Source organism: Oncorhynchus masou, chromosome 6 (assembly GCF_036934945.1).
Source record: "Oncorhynchus masou masou isolate Uvic2021 chromosome 6, UVic_Omas_1.1, whole genome shotgun sequence".
In the NCBI taxonomy this organism is placed as follows: domain Eukaryota; kingdom Metazoa; phylum Chordata; class Actinopteri; order Salmoniformes; family Salmonidae; genus Oncorhynchus; species Oncorhynchus masou.
In genome coordinates, this window is record NC_088217.1 from 62,278,712 (window position 1) to 62,284,711 (window position 6,000).

Consider the following 6,000-nt stretch of genomic DNA (forward strand, 5'->3'; position numbering starts at 1 on the left):
AGGCCTCAACGGTTTTTGAGTTATGGCCATTTTTCTGGGATTAAAGGTCCAAAATGAAAATAGAGCAATAATTTTTCCACTTCACGTCAAAGTAAAGGAGCCTCCGGTGTCAATAAAAAAGAACCAGCCATTTATCTATCGTAATTTAAGAGAAATCTTACAATGTTAAATTGGTGATGTTCAAAAATAGTTTTTTAACACACACTCACTAAACCCTCCGTAAATAACTCAGTTCTTAACGTAAAGACTTAAAACTCAGGATTCTGTAAAGGCATACCCCAATGAGGATATGTCTTTACTTATAGCTACCTGTGCCAACCGGAAGTGCCATAATTGGTATCACAGGGGCTGTTTCGAAGGGTTAAAAAAGTCAGATCTTTCCAAAACTTCATATGTGTGATTAGGCAACCCCCCTGAATTGTAAATCAGTCATGATTCCCATAAAATTTTCAAGAAAAACTAAATCACACACACACACACAGCTTGGCAGGAGGGACCCAGTGGGGTGCGTAGAGACAGACAGTGCCTGCAATAGTTACCTTTGTTCGAGCTAAAAAAGAACCGTCAGACCTAGAGTTCTGAAACTTTAGAAACCTGTTCTAGACCTCAGGTCGATAGTGCGTGGTGAGTTAGTTGACTCTAGAAGGTTCTCGGACCGAGAAACAGCCTTGTACATTTGCAATGACTTCAATTCATTTTGACCATTACGAAAATTACGACATTTAGAAAAGTCTCAGAGACGCAAGACTATGTGCATTGAAACCGGCTCGGCCCATAGAGACGGACCCCAATGTTCCTGTCCGATAGCTCATTCAAGGACCATGTAGCAAGGAATGGAAAAAAGTGGATTTTCAGCACCAATTATGGTCTTGCTCAGGCACCGAATGACCTATCGAGACGATTTGGGGTCGCCTCACATAGGCCTACATATAATGTCCGAACTGGACCCGCAGCTAGAACGTAACTATGTGTTTTACGTTTTTATTATGTTTTAAACTGAAGGCGCTGTGAATTATGGACATGCTCTGAAATATGTGATAGTTGGCTTCTAAATGAGTTGGAAAAAGTGGGTTTGGTGTCAATTGGTATCAGTTTGGTGTCAGAATGACATCTAATTGACTGATGGACACTGACTTGCTAGTTGACTTTTGTACATTTGCAATATGTTTAACCTCTCTGGGCAACCCGACAGGCAAGCGTCCCACCTTGCCAACAATAAATGCAAATGCGCTACGCCAAATGCTAATAGCACTCGTTAAAACTCAAACGTTCATTAAAACTCACATGCAGGGTACTCAATTCAAGCTACACTCGTTGTGAATCTAGCCAACAAGTCAGATTTTTAAAATGCTTTTCGGCGAAAGCATGAGAAGCTATTATCTGATAGCATGCAACACCCCAAAATACCAGAAGGGGACGTAAACAAAAGAATTAGCGTAGCCGGCGCTACACAACACGGAGAAATAAAATATAAAACATTCATTACCTTTGACGAGCTTCTTTGTTGGCACTCCTATATGTCCCATAAACATCACAATTGGGTCTTTTTTTCGATTAAATCGGTCCTTGTATACCCAAAATGTCCATTTATGAAGACCGTCAGATCCAGGAAAAACACCATTTTTAAACGCAACGTTATTTTTTTAAATTAAAAAAGTTGCCTATAAACTTTGACAAAACACTTCAAACTACTTCTGTAATCCAACTTTAGGTATTAGTAAACGTTAATAAACGATCAAATTGATCACGGAGCAATCTGTATTCAATAGGCACAAGTTTGGAAAACGTAGTCCACTTTTCCGCTTCCATTTTTTCCAGCTGTGTACCTGAAGACCGGATGTGCCTATTACTCATCTGACCAAGGATTTAGTTGCATCGAAATCACAACACTGGCAACATCGTGTGGAAGTTGTAGGAACTGTAATCCCATCCTTAACTATTATTCATTCCAATAGACAATACAGAGACTGGCGGATTGATTTTTTCTCAGTCGATTTTGTGATCAGGTTTCCTTGCGATTTTGACCACAGAACACGTTCTGTTATAGTCACAGACATCATTGAATCAGTTTTAGAAACTTCAGAGTGTTTTCTATGCACACATACTAATCATATGCATATACTATATTCCTGGCATGAGTAGCAGGACGTTGAAATGTTGCGCGATTTTTAACAGAATGTTGAAAAAAGTAGCCCGATCTCTAACAGGTTTTAAACGAAGAGGGACCATCACCAAAATGGCATTCTGAAATCAACACTAAAAATGGCATCACCATAGTCTCCAGACTGTGCCGAGTTCAACGAGACGCCCCGCTTGACTGTAGCTCGCTCTGAATGCAACAACAGTGAAAAAAAGCAGGCTCAAAATGAGGCTTGGCCCTAAATTTCAGGGGCTTTTGGGGGACAGCGGTGGAACCGTTAGGTTTAGAAGGACAATTCAACCACAGGAATGTTCCTAAGTCCTCCCGATCTGTGCAAGCCTAACCTTGACCGTGTGGCATTAACCCTTAATAGTAAAACAGGGTTTTTTGATCTCACAGATTACAATGACATCTCTCCCCATAGGAATACATTGCCTGCTCCCCTAAATTCAACCTGGAGCCTATGAGGGTTAATAATGCCTTAGGAACCTGTCTTCAATGCCAATCCATCAGGCCACTATGAGGTCTACCTGTGTCAATTCTAAGCTTCCTGGAGCAACCGGAAGTGGTTAAATTCACCCAAAAAGTGTATATCCATACCCAACCTGCAGTTTGATAGAAATAGTGCATTCAACCCTGTGTAAATCAATCAGTTCTTAACGTAAAGACTTAAAACTCAGGATTCTGTAAAAGCATACCCCAATGAGGATATGTGTTTAATTATAGCTTCCTGTGCCAACCGGAAGTGCCATAATTGGTGTCACAGGTCTGTTTCGAAGGGTTAAAAAAGTCAGATCTTTCCAAAACTTCATATGTGTGATTAGGCAACCCCCATGAACTGTAAATCAGTCATTTTTCCCATAAAATTTCAAAGAAAAACTAAATCACACACAAGCACAGCTTGGAAGGAGGGACACATTTGGGTGCGTAGAGACATACACTGCCTGCATTAGTTAACCTTGTTGGAACTTTCAAAGTACCGTCAGACCTAGAGTTCCGAAACTTTAGAAACCTGTTCTAGACCTCAGGTCGATAGTGCGTGGTGAGTTAGTTGGCTCTAGAAGGTTCTCGGACCGAGAAACAGCCTCATATATTTGCAATAACTTCATTTTTGCATCACGAAAATGACGACATTTTGAAATGTCCCAGAGTCGCAAGACTAGGTGCATTGCGACCGCCTCGGCCCATATAGACGGACCCCAACGTTTCTGTCCGATTGCTCATTCAAGGACGTCATAGCAAGGCATGGAAAAAAGTGGATTTTCAGCACCAATTAGGGTCTTGCTCGGGCACCAAATGACCTATCGAGCCAAAACTTGGGATTCGGGGTCGCCTCAGCTAGGCCTACACATAACATCAGAACTGGACCCGCAGCTAGAACGTAACTATGTGTTTTACTTTTTTTTTGGTTTGAACAGAAGGCATTGTGAATTTCGGGCCAGCTCTAAAGTATGTGATAGTTGGCTACTAAACGAGTTGGAAAAAGTGGGTTTGGTGTCAGTTTGTATCAGTTTGGTGTCAGAATGATATCTAATTGACTAATGGACGGTGACTTGCTGGTTATTCTTGTCCATTTGCAATATGTTTAAACAGTGAGGTACCATCACCAAAGTGACATTCTGAAATCAACCCTAACGAGCGATGGAGAGGAACCAGAATCACTGCCCAGCCATCCCGAGTTCATCGGGCCAGTCAATTTAGCATTCCCGCAGGATTTTTGAGCATGCCAAATTCGTGATGGTAAATGCCCATTGAACCATGTTGTAAATGCACAGTGAATTTGCAAAAGTGAGAAAACAAACAAATGGACATGATGGAAAGGAACAACTATCACTGCCCGGCCATCCTGAATTCATCAGGTCAGTCAATGTCGCATTTCTGCAGGATTTTTGAGCATGCCAAATTCGTGATGGTAAATGCCCATTGAAACATATTGCAAATGCACGTGCATTTGCAATATGATTCTATAGTGAAAAAAACATCAACAAATGGACATGATGAAATCAACACAATGAGTGACGGAAAGGAACAACTATCACTGCCCGGCCATCCCGAGTTCATCAGGCCGGTCAATTTTGCATTTCTGAGCATGTCAAATTTCTTATGACAATTTGGCCCCCAAAAAAGTGACTTTTGACTTTGACTTCCTATGAAATCATATTGCAAATGGACAAAACAACAGCCTTATGCACAAGTATAAAAAAAAATAAAAGAACGGTCCAGAAAGCACTTTTTTAAGGGGTTGCTAGGTTTTTGAATTTTTTTCTCACTTTTTCAAAATTTTGCTTTTGGATGTTGACTTGTGTTGCATTTGCAATTTGAAAAACCACGGTGGAGCGCGCTCGCCACCTGTTGGATTTTTAAAGTGTTACAACTGGCATTTGCCATATGGCATTTGCAATCAACTTTGAACGAAACGACGCCGAATTGAGTGGTATTGGACACCGTGTATATGGTTTGTCCAGTGCCAATGACTTCCCATTCATTGTTGTCCATTTCAGGGGGGTGTTCCCTTACTCAGATAAGCAACCTGATATCACACCAGAGAACACACACAGGAAATAAATCTTATAGCTGTGATCAATGTGGGAAGAGTTTCACTCATTCAACCAACCTGATATCACACACAGGAGAGAAATCTTATAGCTGTAATCAATGTGGGAATAGTTTTGTTCAATTTAGCAGTCTGAGAGTAACCCAGAGAACACACAGGAGTGACATTTTATAGCAGTGACCAGAGATCTGATAAACAATCTCATATCAATTATTAGAAAATACATGGAGTTGTTTCATAATATCAATGAATTAATGTTACAATGTAGAACGTTTTAACACTGTACTAGGAGTCTATTGATTTCAGCATGACATGGATATTAGCCTCAGGGGGGAAATCCAGGCTCTGAATTGAAAGAGTACTATTTATGAGATTTAACAAAAAGTGACTAACAAAAAAAGAGTTGTTACACTTACCATGTTGGTGGCTCACTTGAATCAAAATGCAACACTTCAAAATGTAGCGATCTGTTTTCTACAAGTTGTCCTCTAACCAGGGATGTACACATTATTGCCATATTCCGTGTGGTTTTTGAGTTGTTAGTTTTAACAGGACGTGCAACCTCAGCTCCCTTCTCTCGCACAAATGATTTTGAAATGACATTTCCATGTGTTTTTTAGTTGTTAGTTTCAACAGCAGGCACAGCCTGATTTCCCCCTAATCGATAAGTGATTTATTGCTACTTGTCAAAACAACAGCATTTTTGGTGCTTGTGCATTTTAAAAGGTGCTTGTTTTAAAAATTACAAGTAATATTATTATTGTGGCAGATGTTTGTGTATATAGCCCATTTTATGTTTAGGTTTTCAATTGATCCCAAACTGTTTCTGCATATTGGTTATTGATTGGACACATTAAAACTGAAAGTTACTACGGATATTGCAGGAGTCCTCTTGAAATCAGACATGTCTGTGGTAAGGACAACTTGCTTGCTGATTGTCTCAAGGGTGGGCAGTCAAAATGTTTTGTGTTTTGCGTTTAGCCAGTGCGTTGCCATGGATCACAATTTATTTTGACTGCACGTTTTTTTTTTGTATTGAGATTAGTTTTGTTTGGGCTCGTTTCAAGGGGACGGGAGTTTTCGAATCTAGTGAGTTTTAGGAAGACGAGAGTTCTAAGAAGCTAGTGGGGGAAAAAATAATTTACATTTTAAAATGTTGACAGTAGACACCGTGTTTATATTGGTGAAGCATTGTAGTTGATTATAATGTGAAATGGAAATTGTTTTCTGTTGGTGGTGAGGAAACTTGTCCAACAAAAATATAGGATATATTTGTTGTCTTAAGGGGGAGGTGTTACAGGCTTTG